The sequence below is a fragment of the Loxodonta africana genome, chromosome 4 (assembly GCF_030014295.1).
Source record: "Loxodonta africana isolate mLoxAfr1 chromosome 4, mLoxAfr1.hap2, whole genome shotgun sequence".
Lineage (NCBI taxonomy): Eukaryota > Metazoa > Chordata > Mammalia > Proboscidea > Elephantidae > Loxodonta > Loxodonta africana.
The window spans coordinates 13,185,092-13,209,982 of NC_087345.1; the positions used below are offsets into that span (position 1 = coordinate 13,185,092).

General features: G+C 42.7%; 1 protein-coding gene across 2 annotated transcripts in view; it reads right to left on the bottom strand.

Moving 5' to 3' along the window:
- Window positions 1–23,622, bottom strand: part of GRAP2 (GRB2 related adaptor protein 2) — an 86,025-nt gene extending 62,403 nt beyond the window's left edge. For both annotated transcript variants that reach the window (XM_023559903.2, XM_064283497.1), the window contains exon 1: window positions 23,409–23,622. The gene's annotated coding sequence lies outside the window, so the exon portion shown is untranslated. The remainder of the gene's footprint in view (window positions 1–23,408) is intronic.
- Window positions 23,623–24,891: the final 1,269 nt, after the last annotated feature.

Consider the following 24,891-nt stretch of genomic DNA (forward strand, 5'->3'; position numbering starts at 1 on the left):
CTCCAGAGTGAAGGAACTTATTCTCCAGGCTAAAAAACCAGTGGATCTTCTTCTCTGTTATCTTTTCCAAGGCGAACGTGTTTAGCCTGCCTTGGAGGCAAAAGCAGTGGGGTCGCAGTCAGCACAGAGTGATGGCAGCTCGCTGAGCAGCTCAAATGCCAGTGCGAAGGAGAGTCAGCACTCACCTGAGCCCGGAGGGCCCAGTGATCAGGCACAGAACTGCACCGTGGCTGCAGGGGGCCTGGAGGCCGGTTCAGGAGAATCCAGGCCTCCCGCAGCAGCCTGAGAGAGGGGTGTGAATGAGTCACCAGGCTTCTCGGGTTGACTGAGATGACTTCTGCTGATTTCTTTCGAATTGAGATGTGTTATCAGTGTTCGCACACTGGGCATAACGGGAAGATGAGTGAACATTTTCTTGATAGCGCTTGGCTTCCGGGGGGTGGTGATAAGATTTGGGTTAAGACGTGACTCTGCAAGAATGCTCTGGGCAGCGTGCATTCCAGCGGCCATGAGGGCACCATGGCAGAGGGGCCCCAGCGGGAGACAGTTGGGAGAGAACACAATTTGACAGACGCCAGTGTCAGAACTGAGTCGATGGCAACGGGTTAGTGTTGTCTGACATGGCACACAAGTCAGCCCGGGATGCCGGTTACTCGTTTAGGGCATCAGGAGGCACTGCTAACTTGTCACATGTTAAGTTCTTCGTCCGGGAAAGCACTTTGCTTTTTAACATCGGGTCTCCATAATAGCCAGATAAATTACTGGTGACTTTTTTTTTTTTTTTTTTGGTTAACATTTTGGATTTTGGAGTCCTGGGGAAGCTTGCTTAACCCATTTGGCCTCAGACCCCTCATCTTTTAAAAATGGATATAATAATGCCACCTACTTCACTGGGTAAGGAGCCCTGGTGGTGCAACGGTTAAGCATTTGGCCGGTAACCAAAAGGTTGGCAGTTTGAACCCACCCAGTGGCTCCGCAGGAGAACAACCTGGTGATCTGTTCCTGTAAAGATTACAGCCTAGAAAACCCTATGAGGCGGTTCTACTCTGTCACATGGGGTTGCTACGAGTCAAAATCGACTTGACAGCACCTAACAACAACAGCAACCTCACTGGGTAAGATTAAATGGATTAATACCTGTAACTTGCTTAGAACAGTGCCTGGTATATGTCGTTGTTGCTGGTTGCCATCGAGTCGATTGCAACTCACGGCAACCCCACGTGTGCAGAGTAGAACTGCTCCATAGGGTTTTCAAGGCTGTGACTTTCCGGGAGTGGATCGCCAAGCCTGTCTTTCTTGGCCTCTCTAGGTGGGTTTGAACTGCCAACCTTTAAGCTAGTCGCTGAACGTTTAACCTTTTGTGCCACCCATGAATGCCACAAATTTGTATTTAGGACAGCCCTAAATATGTATTCATATTTGTGTACACAGCCCTAGATCTGTCCGTCTGTCTTGGAAGAAGTACAGCCAGAATGCTCCTTAGAAGCGAGGAAGGCAAGACTTGGTCTCACATACTTCGGACAGGTTATCAGGAAGGATTATCAGGACTAACAGGACCACCAGGAGGGACCAGCTCCTGGAGAAGGGCATCACGCTTGGTAGAGTAGATGGTCATCAAAAAAGAGGAAGACTCTCAACAAGATGGATTGACACAGTGGCTGCAACAATGAGCTCAAGCACAGCAATGACTGTGAGGATGGCGAAGGACTGGGTGGTGTTTCGTTCTGTTGTACGTAGGGTTGCTATGAGTCAGAACCGACTTGACAGCACCTAACAACGACAACAAATTTGTGTTTATACTAACACATACGTTTTTATTTATACAACTTCATATCTACCTCAGGACCTGCTCCAGTGCTTGGTAAATCTTTGTTAAATGTTGCAGGAACTAGAAGGATGGATTTGGCGGAATACACACGTGGCTGCCTATTCTGACTGCTCAGTAACCTGTAGTTGAGAGGCAGACAGGAAAACCTACGTGTGAGATTTAATCCCCTATGGAGAAATTTTGCAAAAAAGGAAAGTGCTTTGCAATCAAACCCCACAGAATAGAAGAAGGGAGTGGAGATGATGGCTTTGCGTGAATATTGTCGAGGAAACAGCATGAAGAATTGGGTTGGGGAATGTCATACATAAAGGACAGGTAGTAGGGATCAGGGCCCTCATGTCAAATAAAGAGAAGTGTCTAATATATCCAGAAACTTCAAAACTATAAAATATATGTTGTGACTCTACAAAAGTAAAAAACAAAACAAAACAGGAATCAGATCTTTGACTCGTGTTTACCTTCTATTGATTGTTCTAATGGCAGCTTCGACTTAAAATAAGGCATTTCATTTAAAAAATAGAAAGAAAATGGAAAGTATAATGTTTTAAGAACAGTAGAAGACAAGAATACCTTACTATTAGGTTGAATCATACGAAATTGCCACTTTTTTTGAAAAAAAATCAAACTGTCGATTTCATTATGGTTCAATCTAATATATTAACGGTAAACCAAACCAGTTGCCAACCCCATGTGCTGCAGAACAGAGCTGTTCCACAGGGTTTTCATGGCTGTGACCCTTCAGAAGTGGATTGTCAGGCCTTTCTTCTGAGATGTCTCTGGGTGGGTTTGAACCCCCAACCTTTCCGTTAGTAGCTGAGCACTTAATCGTTCGGATCATCCAGGTACTCCGTATTAACGTTAATTGACATTAAATCAAAACATTTGTCCACTTTGCTTTCAATTATGCCTATAAGACTAATTGGAAACCCTGGTAGGTAGTGGTTAAGTGCGATGGCTGCTAACCATTGTTTTCGCCCCCCTTGCCTCTCAGAATTTGTACACAAAAACCCCAGACCAAACCCGTTGCTGTCGGGTCAATTACAACTCATAGGATAGAGTAGAACTGTCCCATAGGGCTTCCAAGGAGCAGCTGGTGGATTTGAATTGCTGACCTTTTGGTTAGCAGCTGTAGCACTTAACCACTCCCCACCACCAGGGCTCTGAATTTGTACACGAACAAAACAAACCTGTTGCCATTGAGTCAATTCTGACTCATAGTAACCCTATAGGACAGAGTAGAACTGCCCCATACAGTTTCCAAGGCTCCGAATTTGTGCACAAACAGAACAACCAAGCCCGATGCTGTCAAGTCAATTCTGAGTCACAGTGACCTTAGAGGACTGAGTAGAACTGGCCCATGGGGTGGATGGTGGATTCAAACTGCTGACCTTTTTGTTAGCAGCTGTAGCTCTTAACCACTTCACCACCAGGGCTCAGAATTTGTACACAGTAGGTGCTAAATAAATATTTTGTTAATTGACTGATATTTTCTGTTATTTTTCTCTCAAAAGTTAGGCTTAAATTTTGCTACATCACCTACTGCTGAGACTACCTTTGAAATATAATTAACAACTTGTTAGCTTCATTTCCGATTTCATGCTTTAGATAAATCCTTCCTGCTCCTTGTTTGGGCAGCACAGGGAAGCTAATTAATACATTATTAATATCATGCGGCGGCAAACAAGGCTCTGCTTGCATACACAAGCCATGGCAAGAGTAAATGCAGGTCAGAAACAATTTTGCAATTACGGAAAAATGTTGTCATAATAATGAGAAATTATTGTTTATGTGACACAACTCCACGCATTAAAACACGTTATAGACTTGCAAATGAGATGAGTGGCAGAATCAAGCAAGCCCTCTTCCAAGGCAGCCTGATCAGGGCATCCAAAGTGTCCTGCAGTGAACTAGAAATGATAACCTTTTGGGATCCCAGGAATGAAGAACTTGGTGATTATAATTCATAGAAGGTTTCATAACAGTTGGGATTGGTCCCAAACTTAGGAGTCAGTACTAAAATAACTGAGCAGACAGCATGAAATGGCTTTCACTTCAGAAAGTAAGGAGCTCTTTCTGCAGCGGAAGCAATAAGAATGTTCTAGAAGGAGTGGGAATAGTTCTGTGAGTTATTGCACCTCCCAGGACCTCAGTTTTCCAGTATTTGTTAACTCCCTCCTAGGGAATATTCATTCTCTATACCATCTGTCGTTGCAAGGATAAACGGGACAATGCTTTTAAATGCTATGCACGTCTTGGGGGATGGGGAAGCTAGAGCTGTAAAACGTATTATTTTGATTTTGGTTGACCTAGAGCGAGGACAGCAGCCAAACTGCACAAGTATAGTTCTAAAAAGACAGAGTTGTTTTCAATTTTCACACAGAAGTACCATAGTCCCCTCTAATGTGTAAGGATTCTTATACAATCAAATGTGTGGGCAAGCAGTTGTTGAGTTGTTAGAATGGAATGCTGCCCGGTCCTGCGCCATCCCCATGATGGATTGTGGGTTGGACCATTGTGATCCATAGGGTTTTCATTGGGTGATTTTTGGAAGTAGATGGCCAGGCCTTTCATCCTAGTCTGTCTCAGTTTGGAAGCTCTACTGAAACATGTCTAGCCTCACAGCAGCATACGAGGCTCTGTTGATGGACAGATGATGGCTGGGCACGAGGTTCATCCGCTGGGAAGTAAATCCAGGTCTCCCACCTGAAAGGTGAGAATTCTGCCACTGAACCATCAATGGATGACAGAAGGCCTACTAGATCATCAATTTTAACTCCACCTTCCCTCCCCCACCCGCCTTCAACATCATGGCTTTTCTTAAAGGGATTTTTTGGAGCATGGAACATGTGCAATTCTGCTCGACTTGTGCTGTATAATGAGATCCCAGCCCAAGGTGGTGTTCTACAATGTCTTAATGCTAACTACATTTTAGAGTGGTTAGGGCAAGAAGAGTTCCAAACATACTTGAGGTAATAACTAGCCAGCTATCCAGAAGGTCAACAGTTCAATCAAAGAGAAAAAAATTAGCATATCTTAAGAGTTCAAGTGATTTTGTACAAGAGCACTCATTTAAGTCTACAAGAATACTTAAGATACTGAGAGAGCTAGGCAATTCCGGATTTCCCTTTTTGATTCACTGAAAGCCCAGGATTTCAGGGTACCATGGCTGAGAACAAGGAGTACCTGGTAGGTGAAGGGGAGAAGGCAGGCTGTTGGGAAAACTAGCCGGAGATTTAAGTTAGGGGTCTGTACCAGGACTGGATCACATGGAGTTGTAAGGAGGGGAGCCTCGTACTGCCGATGAAAGAACAGAAGTGATGCTAAGGAGCTTGGCATCGGATGAGGGCTCTGGGCCAATCCTTTAACACAGGGACAACGCCGTTTTAATCCATGATAACAATAAATCCCCCAAATAATTGTGCTTCAAATCACTATAAACAAAAATTACACTCTGCTCTCATGAACGCAGTTTCCATAACAATGCCAGATCTTTGCCCCCAACTTCCCCTTCTTCTATAATTTCTAAGGAAAACAAAAGAGGAACCATTGAAAACTTTACCCATGACTTGCTATTTTAAATGACTGATGTTACCCTTTGTTCAGAAGTGCTTACTATTTAAATTTATTTTTAAAAAATATTTGTTGAGCACCGATTGCGTACAACCGAGAAAACCCTCTGGAGCGCAGTTCTACTCTGCAACACACGGGGTCGCCATGAGTTGACATTGATTTGATGGCAACTGGTTTGGTTTGGTTTATTACATACTTGGCAATAGTTTTATGGTTACTAGTTTTAGAGTTAATTCCTAAAAAGAAACTTCCTGTTCCGCCAAAGGTACAGTATTAAAACAACACAGCTCAGGAATTTGTTTTCCTGTGCTAAAAAGTGGTATTTTTTATCCTCCAAGAGCCCTGTACTCTGCACAAGGAGTTCCTTCCTATAAGGGGACAATGCAAAGTGGCGTTGTGTGAAAAGCCGTCTAAGAACGAACCATTTCATGGAGTGCCATGTTCAGCAGATAAAATACAACGAAGCCGGGAAGTGAAGTGCTACTCGTATAATTTAAATGACTGGAAAAGTTTTAGGCTGAAAATCAAGTCAGAGTGAGACATATTCACTCACTGATTTTTAAATAATCATGATGGGGTCTTTTAATGTTATTTTTTAAATATAAGGCATTTCATGACTATGGAAAAGCACAGGGAAGAGGATTAACAAGCCCCGTGTACCCGTTACTCGTCGAGCTTTTATGAGTCTACTTGGCAGACCCTGTTTTTCAGATGGTTGCTCAAGGAAGGACTTTTCTTTTACATGAGACCGGCCTCTGGGGACAGTCTTTTTTGTGGGGCACTTTTGGTCCATGGAATGCTCTCCTTTTTTTCCTCCAGTCACTCTAAGGTGAGCTGCTATTTCAATTCTGTCCCAGTTTGCTAAACTTGACCGAGGTCCTGTGGCATAGGAAGCGCTACGCAAAGGGCTGTGACAGATACCAAGACCACCGCTGCCCTTCAGCAGTTCACAGTCAAGTTGGGGAGATTGATACCCACATAAATAATTCTGACATAAGGCTAACATGAGTGCAGGGGATAAAAGATTAATTCTGTCTGGGGAAGAGCTGGGAAGAAGGGGGTGGGTTTGGGGCTAGCCTTTGAAGGTTGTCTAGGATTTTGGTAGGTCTCTCTCTGTGTGTGTGTGTGTGTGTGTGTGTGTGTGTAGTAGAGGGGGAGAACATTTCAAAGCAAACACGTAGCTTGAGCAAGAGTAAAAGCCTTGTTCTAGGACGGTTTGCAGACCCAGTTCTTGGAACAGAGTGCATATTCTTAACTAAACCAGAGTGCTTTGGTTGTTACAAAAAAAAAAAAAGTTCAGAAGCCTCTTGCTTATTGATGGAAGGGTCAATGCTCCAAACTTTCTAATTTGCTTTTCCAACTGTGCTACTGAGCCTTAGTGAATTTTTCAATACCATCCAGCTGCTTTTGAAACCCGAAAGTCATATCATACAGTAATCATTGGCTTTTGGAGAGCATGTTACACTGTACAAATGGCTTTTTTTTTTTTTTGATACACATTATTACATTTGATCCATATAACAGCCCTGCGACACCACAGCCTCATCCCCACAAGCTATTTCCTTTGAAAGTGACTACTAGTTATAGAGATGACTAGCTATAGAAATAAAAAATTTCCACCAGCAGCCTTACTGTGTTAGAAGCACAAGCCGGGATAAAGTCAGCAAATCTGGAGATAAACATGAAGAGGGCCCCAAGATAGGCAGAGATTGAGAGACCCGAGAGGGTGATGAGGCTGCGACTTTGGAAATCAAGAGTATGGTAGAAAAGATAGATCCGTAGTGGAAAGGAGAGGGGGGAGCGAGGTAGAGGGTGGTGGTCTGTGACTGGGTGGGCAGCGGGACTTGGCACAGTGCTGAGTGCACAACAAGTGCGTAGTCAGTACTTGCACAAGCCTCAAGTGTGATTGGGTGTATGTCTTGAGCAATGCCACATGAAACACAACTCAGAAATAGAGAATGATGGCCTGTGTCTGACCCAAGCCATGGGCTTTTCAGTCGCCTCGGTAGCATGTGAAAACTGGGTAATGAAGAAGGAAGACAGAAGAAGAATGGATGTGTTTGAACTGCGGTGTTGGTGAAGAAGGCTGAACATACCGTGGGCAGCCAGAAGGACGAACACACCTGTCTTAGAAGAAATACAACCAGAGTGCTCCTTAGAAGTGATACTGGCGAGACCTCACCTCGCTTACTTTGAACTTATCATCAGGAGAGACAAATCACTAGGAAAAGACTTCATGTTTGATAAAGTCAGGGGCTGATGAAGACGAGGGAAACCCTCAATGAGACGGATTGACACAATAGCTGAAACAATGGACTTAAATATACCAACTGTCGCGAGGATGGTGGAGGATCAGAAACGTTTCGTTCTGTGATACATGAGGTCGCCGCGAATCAGAGCCACCCCTGTAGCAGCTAACAACAAGAACAGAAGAAAATGGATGCTTGTTTTTTTTAATCGTGTTGGGCATGAAGGAGGAGATGTCCATCCATTTAGATATCTGCATTCTTTCTCGTTCTACAATAACATTCACAAACTGCTTTTCAAAGCGACTACTAACCTGGTGCATTTTTGCAACTACTTTTTAGAAGTTAAAAGTACCAGGACAGCGGTATCTTTGTAATCTAGTTGGAATAAACCTTACTGACGTTGGCTGCATCAATATATCTATTTAGGTGTCTGCAGATCAGTTTACATTTCTACTTAGAGACACGAAGGGAGATGAAATCAATCTAGTTGCGGCAAAGTGAGGGAATTCAGTTGAATAAATCCCTTTGAGTGGAAAGAATTTTGTTTCTCATTTGAAAACCAATCCACACGGCAGGATAATGCCTTCCCTGGAACTGAGCAAATGCATTAAAAAAATAATTTTTTTTTATTTACACTAAATTCACATTACAGCAGTTTTATATGATATTGTTTTCTATTGTCCTTAAGAGATGGTCACAGAGAAAATATTCACAGGGCAACCAAAATGTTTCAGTGGGACTTAGCCCAAGGACTCTTCTCCCGACTGGATTATAAACTCGGCAAAAATCGACAAATTCTTGGAGAGACTAAAAAAAAAACTAACAAGACTGTGTAGCACTTTTATATTCTCCCTTTTTTGCTTTCCACGGTCAAAAGGGCAGTCTGCACACAGTGTATGTTTAATAAATGCATTGTGGTGGTGGATATGGCAAGCAGGCAAGACTTGGAGGGGGTCCAGAGAATAAGAAAGGGATTAAAAGGTTTAGAAATGGCTCTCAGGGTGACGCGTTAATGGAACTGAGATTCCTTAGCCTAGAAAAGGGAAGGCGGTTGTGGAGAGTGGTCTGTGTTATTTACCCTTACTGAATGCTGAAGGCATATTCAGTGGCATCACTAAGGGTAGTCACCCAGTGCGGTAACTCATGGTCTCACTACCCCTACCCCCTCAAACCCCTCCAGCGCTCTCCAACCCTCCCCTGGTGGGTGAAAAATCTCCCCCTCCCCTCCCTCCCACAAGGGCCCGACTCCTTGCTGCACACCCACCCCTACCTGGTCCCACCCCTCACTGGTCCGTGCAGCTTCTCTGCTCTCCCACTGGCCAAGGCGGAGACTCTGCATGCTGACTGGCAGATGACTAGAAGGGCATGGGGGTGGTGGTGGTGGTGACACCCAACCCTAGTGACTGGTGGGTGAAGGGATTGAAGGGGCAAGCACCGGGGGAGGGGGTGGGAGGGGGATGATGAGTTACAGCACTGGGTGATGAGTGACAAAAACCCTAGTGATACCACTGCCTTGGCAGCCCTTTCCCCACGGACACAGGCCTGCCCATTGCCTCTGCTGCTGCCGCCTGGCACCCTAGGATCATTTTAGTTTCACCTCCCTCTGACAGTGTCGGGGGTGCAGCCTAAACCCTCGCACCCCTTCCCCCCCCCACCGCCTTTCCTAGTGACACCACAAGGCATGTTATGGAAGTAAGAGGAGAGAGAGTAAGACAAGATAAGGAGGATTAGGAGTCCCTGGGTGGTGCGCCTGGAGCCCTGGTGCCACAGCGGTCAAGCCTATTGGCTGCTAACTAAAAGGACAGCGGTTTGAACCCACCAGCTCCTCTTTGGGAGGAAAATGTGGTTGGCAGTCTTCTTCCGTAAAGATTATAGCCTTGGAAACCCTACAGGGCAGCTCTACTCTGTCCTATAGGGTTGCTATGAACTGGAATTGCCTACACAGCAATTTTTTTGGCGGGGGGTGGTGGTGTATCTACTTTGAAAAATCAGCCTTTGAAAACCCTATAGAGCACAGTTCTACTCTAACACACATGGGGTCACCATGAGCTGGAATCCACTCTAAGACAACGGGTTTGGTTTAGTTTTTTGGGCGGTGCAAACAGCTAATGTGTTCAGCAGCTAACTAAAAGATTGGAGGTTTAAGTTCACCAGGAGGTGCCTCGGAAGAAAGGCCTGGTGGTCTACGTCTGAAAGATCAGTCCTTGAAAACCCGTATGGAGCACAGTGCTACTGAGACACACGTGGAGTCATCATGAGCTGGAATGTCTGAGGGCAACTGGCTTTCTTTTTTTTAAAGAGGAATTTAGAGTTAGGAAAGAGGCCTTGATGGCCCAGTGATTAAAGCGCTCGGCTGCTAACTGAAAGGTTGGCAGTTCAAACCCACCAGCTGCTCTGTGGGAGAAAGATGTGGCTGCCTGCTTCCGTAAGGATTACAACCTTGGGAACCCTCTGGGGCAGTTCTACCCCGTCCTGTAGGGTCACTATGAGTCACAATCGACTTGACGGCAACGGGTTTAGGGTTAGGAAAGAGTTTTGGCTTAGCTGCATTATAAAACACCAGCACACGTCTCCTCTAGAAATTGTAAAGTTGGAGAGTAGATAATCTTTCTGAAATGACTTAGGTGCAGTGAAGTAGAGAAATGACCCAGAGGGCTGCTGCAGTTATATCCCAGCTCTTAGGATTTTTCAGTGGCCAGTGTCAGGACCTGGCTTGCTTCTTGCCCATCTTTCTCTGTAGCTGAGAGCGCTTGACCCCTTCTCACAAGTCAACCATATTGTAGACTCAGCACTAATCCTCTCTTCAGGTGGGAGGGATTTAAGGAGCTCACTCTAGCTGAACACACGGCTAACTGGACATGAGGTGACACTACTGCTGGCCTGGCTCTGAGGTGCCCCAGTTCTAGAAAGCTGGATTCTGCTTTGCTCCTAAATCCTACTGGATTTACTTGAAATCCACCCTTGTACTCCTATTCTAATACCTGAATTCCTTCCTTGTTTTTCAGATCTAACACGATTTTGAGATCATACCTAGTATCCATGCCATAACCAAAACCTAGCCCCTCCCTCTCTCACCAGCTCCTGCTTCCTCTGAGCTCTCTTGTGGCTCATAACTGGTGTCCAGTCCCTCAACCCAGCCCTGTTATCTAAAGTAGACTGCCCTTGTGCACAGAGTGCTGGTGACTCTCTGCCCTAGATGTCCTCTCTAACCTGAGGGTGGATTCTCCACACACTGCCTGCCATTTCTCCACCATCATTACTTGGTCATATCATGGCACACCACATGACTCCATTTTCCTATGGCATTCTACCATTTATGGCTGCACATCTGAGTCTTTCTCAACCAAACATATAGCTCTACAGCAGGGTATTTCAACCTTGTCACTACTGACATTTTGGGTCCTATAAGCCTTTGTTGCAGTCAAGAAATCAAAAGACGCATTGCATTGGGCAAATCCGCTGCAAAGGGCCTCTTTAAGGTGTTGAAAAGCAAAGATGTCACCCTGAAGACTAAGCTGTGCCTGACCCAAGCCATGGCATTTTCAATCACACCTCATATGCATGTGAAAGCTGGACAATGAATAAGGAAGACCAAAGAAGAGTTGACGCCTTTGAATTGTGGTGATGGCGAAGAATATTGAATATACCATGGACTGCCAAAAGAAGGAACAAATCTGTCTTGGATGAAGTGCAGCCAGAATGCTCCTTAGAAGCAAGGATGGCAAGACTGCATCTTACGAACTTTGGACCTGTTGTCAGGAGGGATCAGTCCCTGAAGAAGGACATCATGCTTGGTAAAGTAGAGGGTCAGCAAAAAAGAGGAAGACCCTCAACGAGATGGATTGACACAGTGGCTGCAACAATGGACTCAAGCATAACAAGGAGTGTAAGGATGGCGCAGAACCGGGCAGTGTTTCGTTCTGTGGCACATAGGGTCTCTAGGAGTCAGAACCGATTTGACAGCACCTAACAACAACAACGACAAGCCAGTGTTGTGAGGGGATGTCTTGTGTATTGCAGGTTGCTTAGCAGCATCCCTGGCCTCTACCTACTAGATGCCAGTAGAAACCTCCCCCTAAGCTGTGACATCCAAAAATGTCTCTGGGCATTGCCAAATGTCTGTGGAGGTGGTGGTGGGTGGGGGAGGCACTTCCCTGGTTCAGAACCACCTCTCTGCAAGAACCCCCAAAAGCAAGAGTACTTTAAGGTCAGTTAAATACACTTGGAGAAATAGTTGGATGTGTACAGAACATTCAAACCTGGAAAAATGTTAACTAACAACTCCAAGTTCTTAATAAACATCAAAAGCAATTTCCTAAGTTTCTTATTACAACACAAGGTAGATGGTGGGTAAAATGGGGTGCAGTCCCTTCACCCTAGGTCAGTTCTTCTCATGCTTCATTGTGATAAGAATCACCAGGGGAATCTTAAGATTCCGATTCAGTAGGTCTGAGGCAGGGTCAGAAAGCCTCGTTTCTAGAAGACTCCAAGGTGATGCCTATTCTACAGGTGCTGGGCGCACACACTGAACACGGGAGACACTAGACCAGGATTTCTGGTTGGTAGGGAAGGGGCTATCTGCATCTTCATAACTATAAGGTCACCAGAACAACATTAAAATTTGCATTCAAATGGCAGGAACAGAAAAATGTGGATATTCCTTGGACCTTCCTATAGCGTACTAAATGCTAACAGGGATGGGTTTTGGAATATTGTACTTCTATTAGCTGCAAAGAAACCCTGGTGACGTAGTGGTTAAGTACTAGGGCTGCTAACCAAGAGGTTGGTGGTTCAAACCCACCAGGCTCTCCTTGGAAACGCTACGGGGTAGTTCTACTCTGTCCTGTAGGGTCACTATGAGTCGGAATTGACTCGATGGCAGTGGGTTTGGTTTTATTAGCTGGAAATTACAAGTATTATTCAAGTTACCTGTGAGCTTCTCTGCTTTGGCCAGGGATGAATACCTGTCAACTGCTAAGCTAGTTTGATAAGATACTTAGAGGTTTTCAAAAATCTGGAAACCTAAACTTGAAGGGCACAGTGTTATTAAATGGAAGAGGATCGGGGTGAGGGTGAGGCTGGGGCAGGGGATGGGGAGAGGAGACTCACCCTGAACGGGGCTAGCAACGAAGCAGATATTCTTAGTGGCATCTACTTGAATTAAACATAATTTTGCCCCAAGATTGTACTGACATTGCATGACGTTTCTACAACCGAAAATCAGATAACACAGTTATATCTTTAAAACAGTTGAGAAAATGGGTGCCATTTACTGGAGTGTATGGTGATAGGGATAATCAAGCCCTGAAAGCCGCTGAAAGCTATTGAGAGCCTGAGATCAATTTTTTCTCCTCTCATATAATATTACCTCTGAGTAACTTTTCCTTAGGGTTTTTGCAGACATGGAACTCATTGTTGCATAACCTTGGAAAGGAAGTGGCTGTTAACATTTCTTCCTATTTTACAGTTTGGAAGATCCAGGCTCATCGATTTGTCTAAAGTTGCCCATTTGTCCAGGGTTGCCGACAATTTATTAACAAGAATGAGAGAATAAAGTCTTGACCTTTTGAGCCCTCCTCTAAGGACCTTGCCATGAAACTAGCTATGCTGCCAGATAGCTATGCTACCCTCTGAGAGAGAGAGCTAGTATGCTAACTCTGAAATATTTTGACAGATTATCAATATGATCAATTACAATAGGGATAAATGGCTTTGTCTGTCTGATCAAATAATTTGAGGAGCTGGACAATATAAAGAAGAATGGGGCATCAGGTTTGGAGGAAGAATGATTAACCACCTGCTGTATACAGATGACACAACCTTGCTTGTTGAAAGTGAAAAGAGCTTGAAGCCCTTATTGATGAAGATCAAAAATTACAGCCTTCGGTAAGGACTACATCTCAAAGAAAACAAAAGATCCTCATGACTGGACCAATAAGCAACATTGTAATAAATGGAGAAAAGATTGGAGTTGTCAAGAATTTTATTTAACTTGGATCCACAATCCACACTTGGCAGTCAAGAAATCAAACAACGCATTGCTTTGATTGCCCAAGCTGCAAAAGACCTCTTTAAAGTGTTGAAGAACAAAGATGTTACTTTGAGGACTAAGATTTGCCTGACCCAAGCCATACCATTTTCAGTTGCCTCACATGCATGTGAAAGCTGGACTATGAATAAGGAAGACCCAAGAAAAGCTGATGCCTTTGAATCCTGGTGTTGGTGAAGAATGTTGAGTATGCCACAGACTGCCAAAAGAACAAACAAATCTGTCTTGGAAGAAGTGCAGCCAGAATGCTCCTTAGAAGCAAGAATGGCTTCTTGATGTACTTTGCACATGTTATTAGGAGGGACCATTCTTTAGAGAAGGACATCATGCTTGATTAAGTAGAGGGTCAGTGAAAGAGAGGAAGACCCTCAACGAGTTGGACTGACATGGTGGCTGCAGCAATGGGCTCAAGTATAACAATGATTGTGAGGATGGCACAGGACTGGGCAGTGTTTTGTTCTGTTGTACATGGGGTTGCTATGAGTTAGAACCGGCTCCAGGGCACATAACAAGAACAACAAACTTCTGTGACTTACACAACAGTGTACGTACAGAATAAGGGAAATCTGGCTTAATAGTAGCTCTTGGGAATGCAAGGGTTTGAACTGACCATAATTTCAACATGAATCAGCTCTGTGACAGGAATGCCAAAAAAACTAATGCAATCTTGGGCCATATCAATAGAAGTATATGGTATAGGTGAAGGGAGGCAACACTTTCCCCTACCCCCTCATGGTGTTTAGGGTTGTCAGACCACTTCTGGAGAGCTCTGTTCCATTCTGTGCACCGAGATTTAGGAGGGGCCTTAAAAGGGAGTCTTGTCTAGAACTGAGGATTTAAAAATGATGATAGCAAGCAAAACCACATCATAAGGGGAATTGTTAAAAGAACCAAGGATTTTTATGCTTGAAAAAGAAGACTAAGAAGACATGATTGGAAGTGGGGGAAGAGCAGACTATCAAGGAAAACAGCTTGGGGTACAGTTTAATTTCTGGGCTCTCCAAGAGAAGAAAAACCATGAGGGCTTTCCTACTCTTTGTTGTTTCCAAAATAAACAGACGTTCAGTGAAGAAGACGCTGTTCATTCTGTGCTTTCCTTGAGGTGCTAGGACCTGTGGATGCATTTGTGCCTCTTTGCCAAGCCATCTCCCTCGGCCTTTCAGGTGCACCTCCTCCAGGAAGCCTTCTCTAAAATCCCCACCTTGAGCCACCTACTCTGCTATCACGTCATGAGTTTTGCCTTGTGGCAGCGTTTTCTTTTGTTGTCCCAGTTTCCTTAGTAGATTGTTAGTTCCTTAGGGAAAAGCATCTTTTATTATTATCATTATTACCTTAAATGTTCTCAGTACATCTGGGTACCGGTAGTGAGTCGGGGATTCAGGGAGTGTCTGTTGACGGACGCCAAAGGATGAATTAAAGTAACCAGAGAGGTAATTTTTTATGGCATCTACATGACAAAGCCTTACAGCGTGCCCTCTTGATGATAATAACTCCTAATTGACCCTGTACTTTGCTGAAATAATACGAGCTGACAAAGTTGGCTGCCTAGTAAATCTTACTTCCTTACATCTGACATTTTAAGATGGAAGTTGTGTGTCTATTCTGGAGAAAAACAAAGTCTGCCATCCAAGTGCTCCATCTTCCTTGTTCCAGGTCTTGAGAATTTCTCTCCAGCTAGGGGACTCTCTGACTTCACACTTTCTCCTCCTCCTTTGTTTGTTTGTATATTTGCTGTTGCTGTTTTTGTTGTAGTTGTTAGTTGCTGTAGTCTATTCTGACTCATGGCAATGGCACGTGTGCAGAATAGAACTGCTCTGTAGGGTTTTCAAGGCTGTGACCTTTAAGAAACAGATCTCCAGGCCTGTCTTTCTTGGCTCCCCTGGGTGGGTCTGAACCACCAACCTTTCAGCTAGTAGTTGAGTGCTTAACCATTTGCACCACCCAACCCCCCAAGAAACCCCAAAGCCACCGCTGTCGAGTGGATTCCAACTCACAGTGACCCTGTAAGACAAAGTAGAACTTTCCCTTAGGGTTTCCAAGGTTGTAAATCTTTACAGAAGTAGATTGCTGCATCTTTCTCCCTTGAAGCAGCTGGTGCGTTTGGACTGTTGATCTTTCAGTTAGCAGCTGAGCGCTTTAACCACTGTGTGACCCAGGGACTCCTATTTAGATTTTTATAGGGTGTCAAGTGTCAAGTCACAGCATCACAGAGTAGCTGGTTTATAACATAAATTTGTAGTCTATTTAAAAATATTTATCCAGGAAATTGAAATTGGACAAAATGAGTTTATTTAAACAAGAAAACAGCATGTTATCCCCTTTGCAGATGAGGTATTGCATAATTAATTATATTCTATCAAAGATATAAAAATGCTTTGGGGCAACAACTCATGAAATTAAAGAATAGTCTCACTTTTCTCAAGGACAGAGGGGCGGATGGGGCACACTGAGTCATGGCTGAGAATAGAACAGAACACAGAGCTCAGTTCATGCTCTGTCACTCTCCTCACTGGACCATGTTGCCTCCCACAGTCCTGTGACTTGACCCAGCGCAGAGCAAATTCCACACTTCTCTGCAAAACGTTGATAGAACTCCCCCACTCGCCAGCCTGAGATTCACCGAGAAAATTTAAAGAGCAAAAAGACTGAGTAACAGGGCTTCCAATTTCCTACCAGCAGCTATTAATCACAGATGGGGATGACCACCTTCCTGGTTATTGAGGTAGCCAGCCTGTCCATGCTGATAGGATTGTACTGGGGTTAGTCCAGATCTCTGGTCCGGAGGTTCCACCATTTGACAACTGATGTTATAAAACCCTTGTTTACAGACACACGGAGCGGGAGACACAGTACATTTTTTGCTTAGTTTAGCTTGCTGCAGAGACCCAGGTTAGCAATGTTACTAAACCCCTTTCAAAAAGAATTGAACTGGGACTGCATCATGTGTTTGGCAGCCGATGCCGTTGACACTTTTTTTTTTTTTAACGTATCTAAAGAAAAACCCTAAAGTACGAAGTTGTCCTAATTATACCAACCCAAAGATTCTCCAAATACCTTGAAAAATAAAAGGCTTGATCACGCACTTTCTTAGTCGCGGGGCACCTAGGTTCAGTGCTGCAGGCCCTCTTAAATGAGTCTCCAACTTGGCAGCACATTTCAGTGACATTAAAAGATATGTCTTAATGATGAGAAATCAGGGGGAAGGTTTTGTGTCCTTCAAAAGAAATAACCTTTCTGGAAGGATAGGACTCCATCAGCTCCAGATAAGTTCATCAGCATTATTTATATCCATATAAGACTCTGAACGACATGAGAAGGATAATAAAATGTCGTGGTGTATCTACCGGGTGCAGAGCACGGGGTTACAGCCTAGTCACCAGAGACAGCACTGTGGGAAAATGAAGCAACCAGCACAGCGATACAAAAGCAGCCTGCAAGAATGCTACTGGCGTTTACCATCCCTAACAGGGTTTGGACATCTGGAAGGAAACCCATCAGGAATTGCGTGCCAGCTCTCTGACCTGTAGGGAAGGGTGAGCCATCTTGTCATCTATAGCAGGAAAGGTCACGTCCCTCTGTTCTCAATGGGATCAGGTAGCTTTCAATGGAGAGCTCAGTGGGATGGTGGGGAGTGGGGGTGGTCAGAGAACACATGATCTAAGCTCGCCCTTGACCTAGGAGGATACTGAAGCCCAGTTTCAGTTTGTGACTCGTTCAAGGTCATTGTTCAAGGTTTAAGGTAGAATCAGAAGTCTGGACTGCCGTGCCTGCACCCGAGCTACGTGCAAATTAACATCCTCGGCACTAAACCCTGGTGAATGTTAGCAAAATCTCTCTGTGCAAGGAACTTAACCTCTCGGAGCTTCGCTTTTCCTGCTCTGCAAAATGAGAGGTAAAATATGCGGTCTCTCAACCTCAAAGATCATTGCCAGAGCAAATGAGGTAATAATGTGTGAAAACTCTCTTTAAAGCTGTATAAGACTCAGGGGGAAATAACTTCTTATGAAGGAAATTTTTTCCTGTTGAGGCTAAATGGACCATGGGAAACTCTGGTAAAGGCGTGTGTGGATGAGTGTTGGGCACACTGCTTGCACCGGCCCAGGAGGGTTTCCATAGCTTTCATCAGCTTCTGACATGTCTCTGTAACACTAGTCCCACCCCCACCCCCAGCCTCTGCCACCCTGCCAGTTAAGAACCTATCTGGATACCAGCATATTTATGATCAGTGTAAGGGGTTGATAGAATGTACTAAAATGTGACAACTTTCTTATATCGGTTGTATGGTTAAAACCGTCCTTCTAGCCTTACTGACTCCATGACCCAAATTTTTAGAATAAATCTATTGGGGGGAAAGGAGTTGTCTTTGCTCCACCAAGGGCTCAAATCTATAAAATGATAGATAGGAATTTCAGGTTATAAGCCAACTAGGTTCCCCCCCTCCAACTTGTGTACTTTCCTAGTAATATTTCCCAGTTACTTAGAAAGATTTTTCTTCAAAATTATATTTAAAAAAAGAACTATCTACTTATTATTTACTGAGTTCCTACTGAGTTCTCGGCAGTTTGTTTCTACTATTTTCCCATCAAGCATTAGACAAAAGGCACAAATCATAACCCATTCGTAGGCTGCCACGTTAAGCTGGTGGTTCCAGAAAGCTGGGAGGTATGGAGGAAAACAAATAAAAAAGTATTATTCATGACCAATTGATTAATTAGACTGCTTTTCATTAAAAAACATAAAAGGGCAGAACCAATTTAGCAATGACTGGGTTGGAAATGCATAAAAACATTATTAATGTTGATTTTTTTCACCCCCTTTTTTTTTTTCAGTTCTCTTCAGAAAATTACACTTGAGAGCTTTCTGTAAAGGCAATTTAAGTAGTGGATAAGATGTGCAGCCCTGGAGCCTTTTTGTAATGCTAATGACCAGGTTTGGACCAGTACTTGGTTTGGAAGGCTTTTTCTGTATACAGTTATATGTTTCAGAAGCCACAGAAGGACTTCCGGAATATATGAGTGTATGAGATACCCAGCCGGGGTAGCTCCTGCTAACAAGGGCCATCCATCGTCCCATAAGGAAATCCAGTGTGGTCTTTTATAAATCTGGCGATGGCTTATACTCTTGTGTTTTAGTGACATAATCTGATACAGTACAGAAATATGAAAAATGAGAGGGTTTTTTTCCCTCCCTGACGATCAAAATATCATCTTCTGCCCTGAGGTGCTGAGGCCTCATAACTTCCCGATTCCCTTCTTGTATTGTTTCTTTTTTTTCCTTCCTAGTCCTTTGAAAGTCTCCCACACTTTTCAATTTACAGTAGTATCTTTTAGGTTTAAAGTTTCTTGTACGGGGCTTAAGCTATGTGATCGGTACACTCATCCATGCTTAACAGAATGCTATTCTTGTTCAGATGAATAGAACCTAAATGTATTTTGGTAGCAAAGCTTTCTGATTTTCAATAACTTGAAACCTGAGGTGGGAGGGGAGGGTCCTGTTAACTGATTTTCATTCGGTTCCATTTGTGTGGCTTCTCACTGCATGTGCCAGGCCTCAGAGAGAATGTTCTGGAATCAGGGGGCCTAGGTTCAAATCTTGTCTGCCACATATTCGTTAAGTGACTCTGGAAAAGTTACATAACCTCTCTGTACCTCAGTTTCCTCACTTTTGCAATAAAGATAATATTAGCTCTTTGTTCATCATGTCATTACGAGAAGTAAATGAACTAATACCTGCATAGTGTCAGAACTGTGGCTGGCAAATACTAATGACAGCAGATGCTGCTTTAGGAATGTATTTAACTTATTGCATCTTCAAAATGACCTGATGAGATTGGTACTATTATTACTCTCACTTTATAGTGGAAGAAGCTGAAGCACAGGAAGATTGAGTAACTTGCTTCAGTACGCCAAGTTAGTAAATGGAAGATTGGGCTCAAACCAAGGCCATCTGGCTCCATAACAAGTACTCAGTAAATGCTGTCTATTGTTATTATCACTACTGTTACCTGAACTTATGCACTTAATGTGTATTCTCTGCTGCTGTTGGTGATAATGACGAATTGGCAAATCTAATCCTTCTTCAAAGTGTATTTACAAATACAAATGACCTCCCCCACCAACTGGATAATCAGTTCAGGCAAGGGCTATCACCCAAAACCACCGGGCCAGACTTGTTGGGGAATAGGATATTTCCACATTGCCAAAGTGTCACCTTGCTAATTGCAAAAGGGAAAAAAGTCCTTTACAACAGGGAGGTCTCTGGAGAGAGAGATAAGTACCTTGAGCCATGATCAAACTTAGCATCACGAATAGCAAGGATGACTGGGTGTTACGTGTCTCCTGATAAGTGCAATATGAAGCACTCAGTGGCACCTTATGAAAACTGTTCAGTCTAAATCTAATCATGTCTTTAGTTCTATCTTGGAGTTATAGGGGGTAGAGGAACAAATTAAACGACACCATGCAGCAACACGAATCCAGAAGGTGGGACATTCTACAAGATAACGGGTCTAATCTTTAAAAAAATTCAGTGTCAAATAAAGAAACATAAAACTCAAATGCAACATATGTTTTTCTTTTTTAAAAATTAGATGCTCGTTTTTAATGAGAGGTATAAAAGATATTTGGGGGACAAATAAAGGAAGTTAAATATGGGGTAGATATTAGATGATATTAAGGAATTACTGTTTATCTCAGATGTGATGATGGTACAACTAGTGCAGGAAAAAATACGTATAGATGAAGCAAATATGACAAAAAGTTAGCAACTGTTGAGCCAAGGTGGTTTGAGATATAAGTATTTGTTGCACTAATATTTTAACTGTTCTTTCTGTTTGGACATTTTCTTCAGAGGATATTTGTCTTACGGTATCCTTTGAGAACATGCATATATTTGTACTAGTTTCTATTAATTCTCTAAAAAATTAGTCTGTGAACATACTTGTCTGCATATTTAAAGAGAAAACTTAAAAAAATAATTTATTGAGTTCTTATTGTCTCAAGCTTATTGAAACCTAAAGTTAACATGGTTGAAAACAACCCCATGCCTAACACAGGGCCTGGCACATAGTAAATGCTCAGTAAATGTTTGTAAAATGTTTATTTGTTAAACAAGGTTGTGCTTCCCTGAGAATTCTAAAGTGGCAAAATACAAAACAACAAAACAGAAACAGGCAGAGACCCACGAAGCGGTGTGGTTTCTTTGCAGATCAAGGTATGTGGGGCGAAGACTTTGGATCAAAATGAAGGCCAGTTGACTGTATCCTCAGGCTCAATTAGGTGAAGAAGATTCTTGAACAAGTTTTGAGTTTGTCTTACAGGAGCATGGAAGCAAAGAATCTGTCCTCAGACTAGTATTTCGCAGCAACAGTTATTTATTTAAGCAGTCCCAATGGAATCACTCGTAATGATACATTTTGGGACAATTGCGGATTTTCCTTGATCCAGCAAAAGAGGAAAGCCCTGCTCAAGTTTAGGCACGAATCCTACAAGTCAATAGTAGCCTTCCCAGCAGGTGCTAGTCTCTGGGACTCAGTCATATGTGGGAACTAGGGTCTTTTTCAGCTCTTCTAAGAGGCAATAGTTGTAAGAGATGGTTTCAGGCAGTAAGCGGGATACATTTGTAAAGGAGGCAGAAGGAAAATGATCAAGGTTCCAAGAAATAATTAATAATGATATTATCTTCCCTTTTCATATTGCCTTTCTCCCAAGGCACTACATTATCTCATTTATTATGTTAACTCATTTATTCTTACAATATCCCTATGAGTGACACATAGAACAATTGAAAAAAAAAAAAGGTGGGGGGGTGAGGGAGAGGGGATTTTCATCAGGGCCTAAGATGTGGGAGGTATTCAAAAAGGTTATTGTATTAGCAGCAGAGATATTTCTTCATACTGAACAGGTCAATCACCTCTTCCGCTCTGCTTCAGTAAAACCATTAAAAAAAAGATCAAACCTACTCCAATTACAGAGGAATAAGATTACAGTTTTACTACCCGGAAGACACTCAAAATTCCATCTAAAAAAGTAATGTGTCTCAAAGATACAGGGCTGCCTCATTTTACCAAAAAAAAGTTCTCAGAAAGGGTGCAAATAAGAATAAAAACACAAATTGAGTTGTATTTTAAATGTACTTAGATGGTTCTCTATTTACACTGTACTTCATTTAATAGGGGTTCCTTTTATAAAGAGGATCACTTTAAAATTGTTTTATAAATACGAAGTTTAATATACAATGTTGGGCTGTTAAAAGAGGGTCTCTTTATACTAAATGTTCTTTCTGAAACCAGAAATGGTGGGAAAAAAGAACCCGCTTAAGAATCAAACTGTATGATAAATGTAATTGTATAGAGCAAAACCTTCTTTGACCTGAGGTTTCCCACACTCAGCTTAACATGAACACCTGAAATCTTTTCCATTGGAGTTTTAGATCCTAAACATTTCCCCCTCTTCTAATTTATCTGGGGAAGTATATTTTCAATAACGTGCAAACTAGGTTATATACGTACATACATATATATATATACACACACATGCATGCGAAAGCTGGACAATGAATAAAGAAGACCGAAGAAGAATTAATGCCTTTGATTTATGGTGCTGGTGAAGAATATTGAATATACCGTGGACTACCAGAAGAACGAACAAATCAGTCTTGGAAGAAGTACAGCCAGAGTGCTCTGTAGAAGCAAGATGGCAAGATTTCATCTCACGTACTTTTTTACTTTGGACATGTTATCAGGGACCAGTGTGTTTTCAAGAATGTGCAAATGAAGTCATATATATGTGTGTATGTATATACGTATACATATATATGTGGAGCCCCAGTGGCTCAGCAATTAAAAGCTCGACTGCTAACCAAAAGGTCGGCAGTTTGAACGCACCAGCGCTCCTTGGAAACTCCATGGGGCAAATCTGCTCTGTCCTATAGGGTTGCTATATGGCTGTTATGAGTTGAATTGATTCAACGGCAATAGGTTTATGTATATATATATATATATATAAATATATATATATGCACTTAATTAACAAGGCCTAATTACATGTATGTAAATACAATAGTTTTTGGTTAGTGAAATCTTTCATGGGTGTATTCACTCCTGACGTTCTGTAAAAGGTGGTCTATCTTCAGACTGGACATCTAAACTGGAAATAGTCTTGGGGTAAAGTCTAACTATTAATAAAGAGACAAAGACAGACAAAATATATTTCAATGTAAAGTTTTCTTTTTGTAAAGGAATCCAAATTGGCGTTCTTCTAACATAAACACTGATAGAAGTAGAAATGCAAGCAATGAAAGAAGTCTTGACTTCAGAACACTGGTGCTCATTCATTGCTGCTCAGCCCTCCACCCCTCCCAGACTCCCCAATTTGGATTAAAAACCGACTGTGGTGAAGTGGAACTTCACTTCTGTGACCCCAAGGTCTGAAGTCTTTCTCTGAGATGGCTCAGGGACCAATTAGTGGAGTTTTTGTGCTATAGGCTGGATAAGGAACGAGTCTCCCAGTTCATTTGGTCCAATCTTATCGACACATCATTATAGCAAAAGATTTAGACTTTAGCTGATGGATCAAAATATAAGCAATATTTAGAGAGCTCGTGTGACTGATTAGGATTAGATTTGACTCAGAGAAAACATTTTGCAAACTATAAAACTGTTAGAGATTTCTAGACTGTACCGTTGTGTACCCATGTTGTAATAATGACCTACCTTTTGGACGAGAAGAAGTTGAGTCTATGTCTTGACTTTGACACCGAACTCTTAGAATCCTCTCTTGCAAGAAGGAAGATGAATTCAAATATCAAAGTAACTGTGTTTCATAACACAGTTCCACCTTGTACTCGCTTCCAAGTACCACGCTAAGAGAGGGTGCAAGCTCCCAGCCTCATTAATGGTACCTCTTCCTCCCTACCTCTCACTCCCTCCCCTGAACTCCCCCCAGTCAGCCCTGCAGTCAGTAGGCAAACCACACAGGAACTAGCAGATACCGATGCTTCAGAGAGTTGGGCGTGAGCCCTAGATTATGTGGTTTTGTCTTTTTGCTGCCAGAGTTGAACTAAAATGCAGAAGGTTCACTGAAACACTTTTGCTTCTTTATACTTGGTTTCAGTTTTAACAACCTCTCCCGGAACGCTAATGTTCACATAAGAAAATTTCTAATCCTACATATGGTCCATTGGCAAGCTGCTGCTGGTCTTAAGGAAAACCCCCATTTTCTCTTCGTGTACCCATACACCCAGAGATGCTTTAGGGTTTCTTGGAGGCATTTATTTAACACCACCCTGGAGAGCTCACGATGTTAAAGTGCCAGAGGAAATGCTTTCTTACTACACTTTGCCCAAAATATTACTCTTAAGAAAAAAATAAAAAGGAGGAAGAAAGAAGCTCTGGGCCAAGATGAGGTCCATCTAATCCCAGTTTTTCCACAGTCAGATATGAACGCGGACAAGATACTTGGATTTCTGAGCCTTCACTTTCTCTCGAGCAGGTTGGAGTAAAGGATTTCTGGGATTTTAAAATTTTTCATTGACCTGAAATTTTTGTCATCTTCAAGTCCCTCAGTTCTTACTTTCAAATTTATAACTCATCTTCTTCTTTAAGTTCCTTCCCCCCATACCAAGTACAACTTGTGGAGGCCTCTTCCTTTCTCATCGCTCGTTATAAAATAGATTACCAAAGTTGCATCTTTTGCACAAAATCAGAGACATTGGTGCTTGCTAAATGGCACTATCCAGAATATCTCTAGAAGATGAAGAAGAAAACCACGGCTAACGGAAGTATTCCAAGGATTAATCCCTTGAAGGCTAAGAAGGAGGGTTGCCATGTAAGATGCAATTTGGGTTTCCAAAATTTAAACTTATTCTGCAATGTGAAATGGTATCCTTATTTATCTCTTTGCCCTTTATACCTAAACCTTACTCAAGATTTACTTTTATTGGGAAAAATTCCCTTGGTTATAATTGCTCAATATTTTTATTGAAATAGAAGACTCTGGTATAGAATCAATAGAGTACCCTGGCCACAGTTGTTGTCATTAGGTGCCGTCGAGTTGGTTTCCACTCACAGTGACCCCTGTGTACAACAGAACGAAACACTGCCGAGTCCTGCACCATCCTCACAATCGTTGCCATGCTTGAGCCCATGGTTGCAGCCACTGTGTCAATCCATCTCATTGAGGTGCTTAGTAAATATT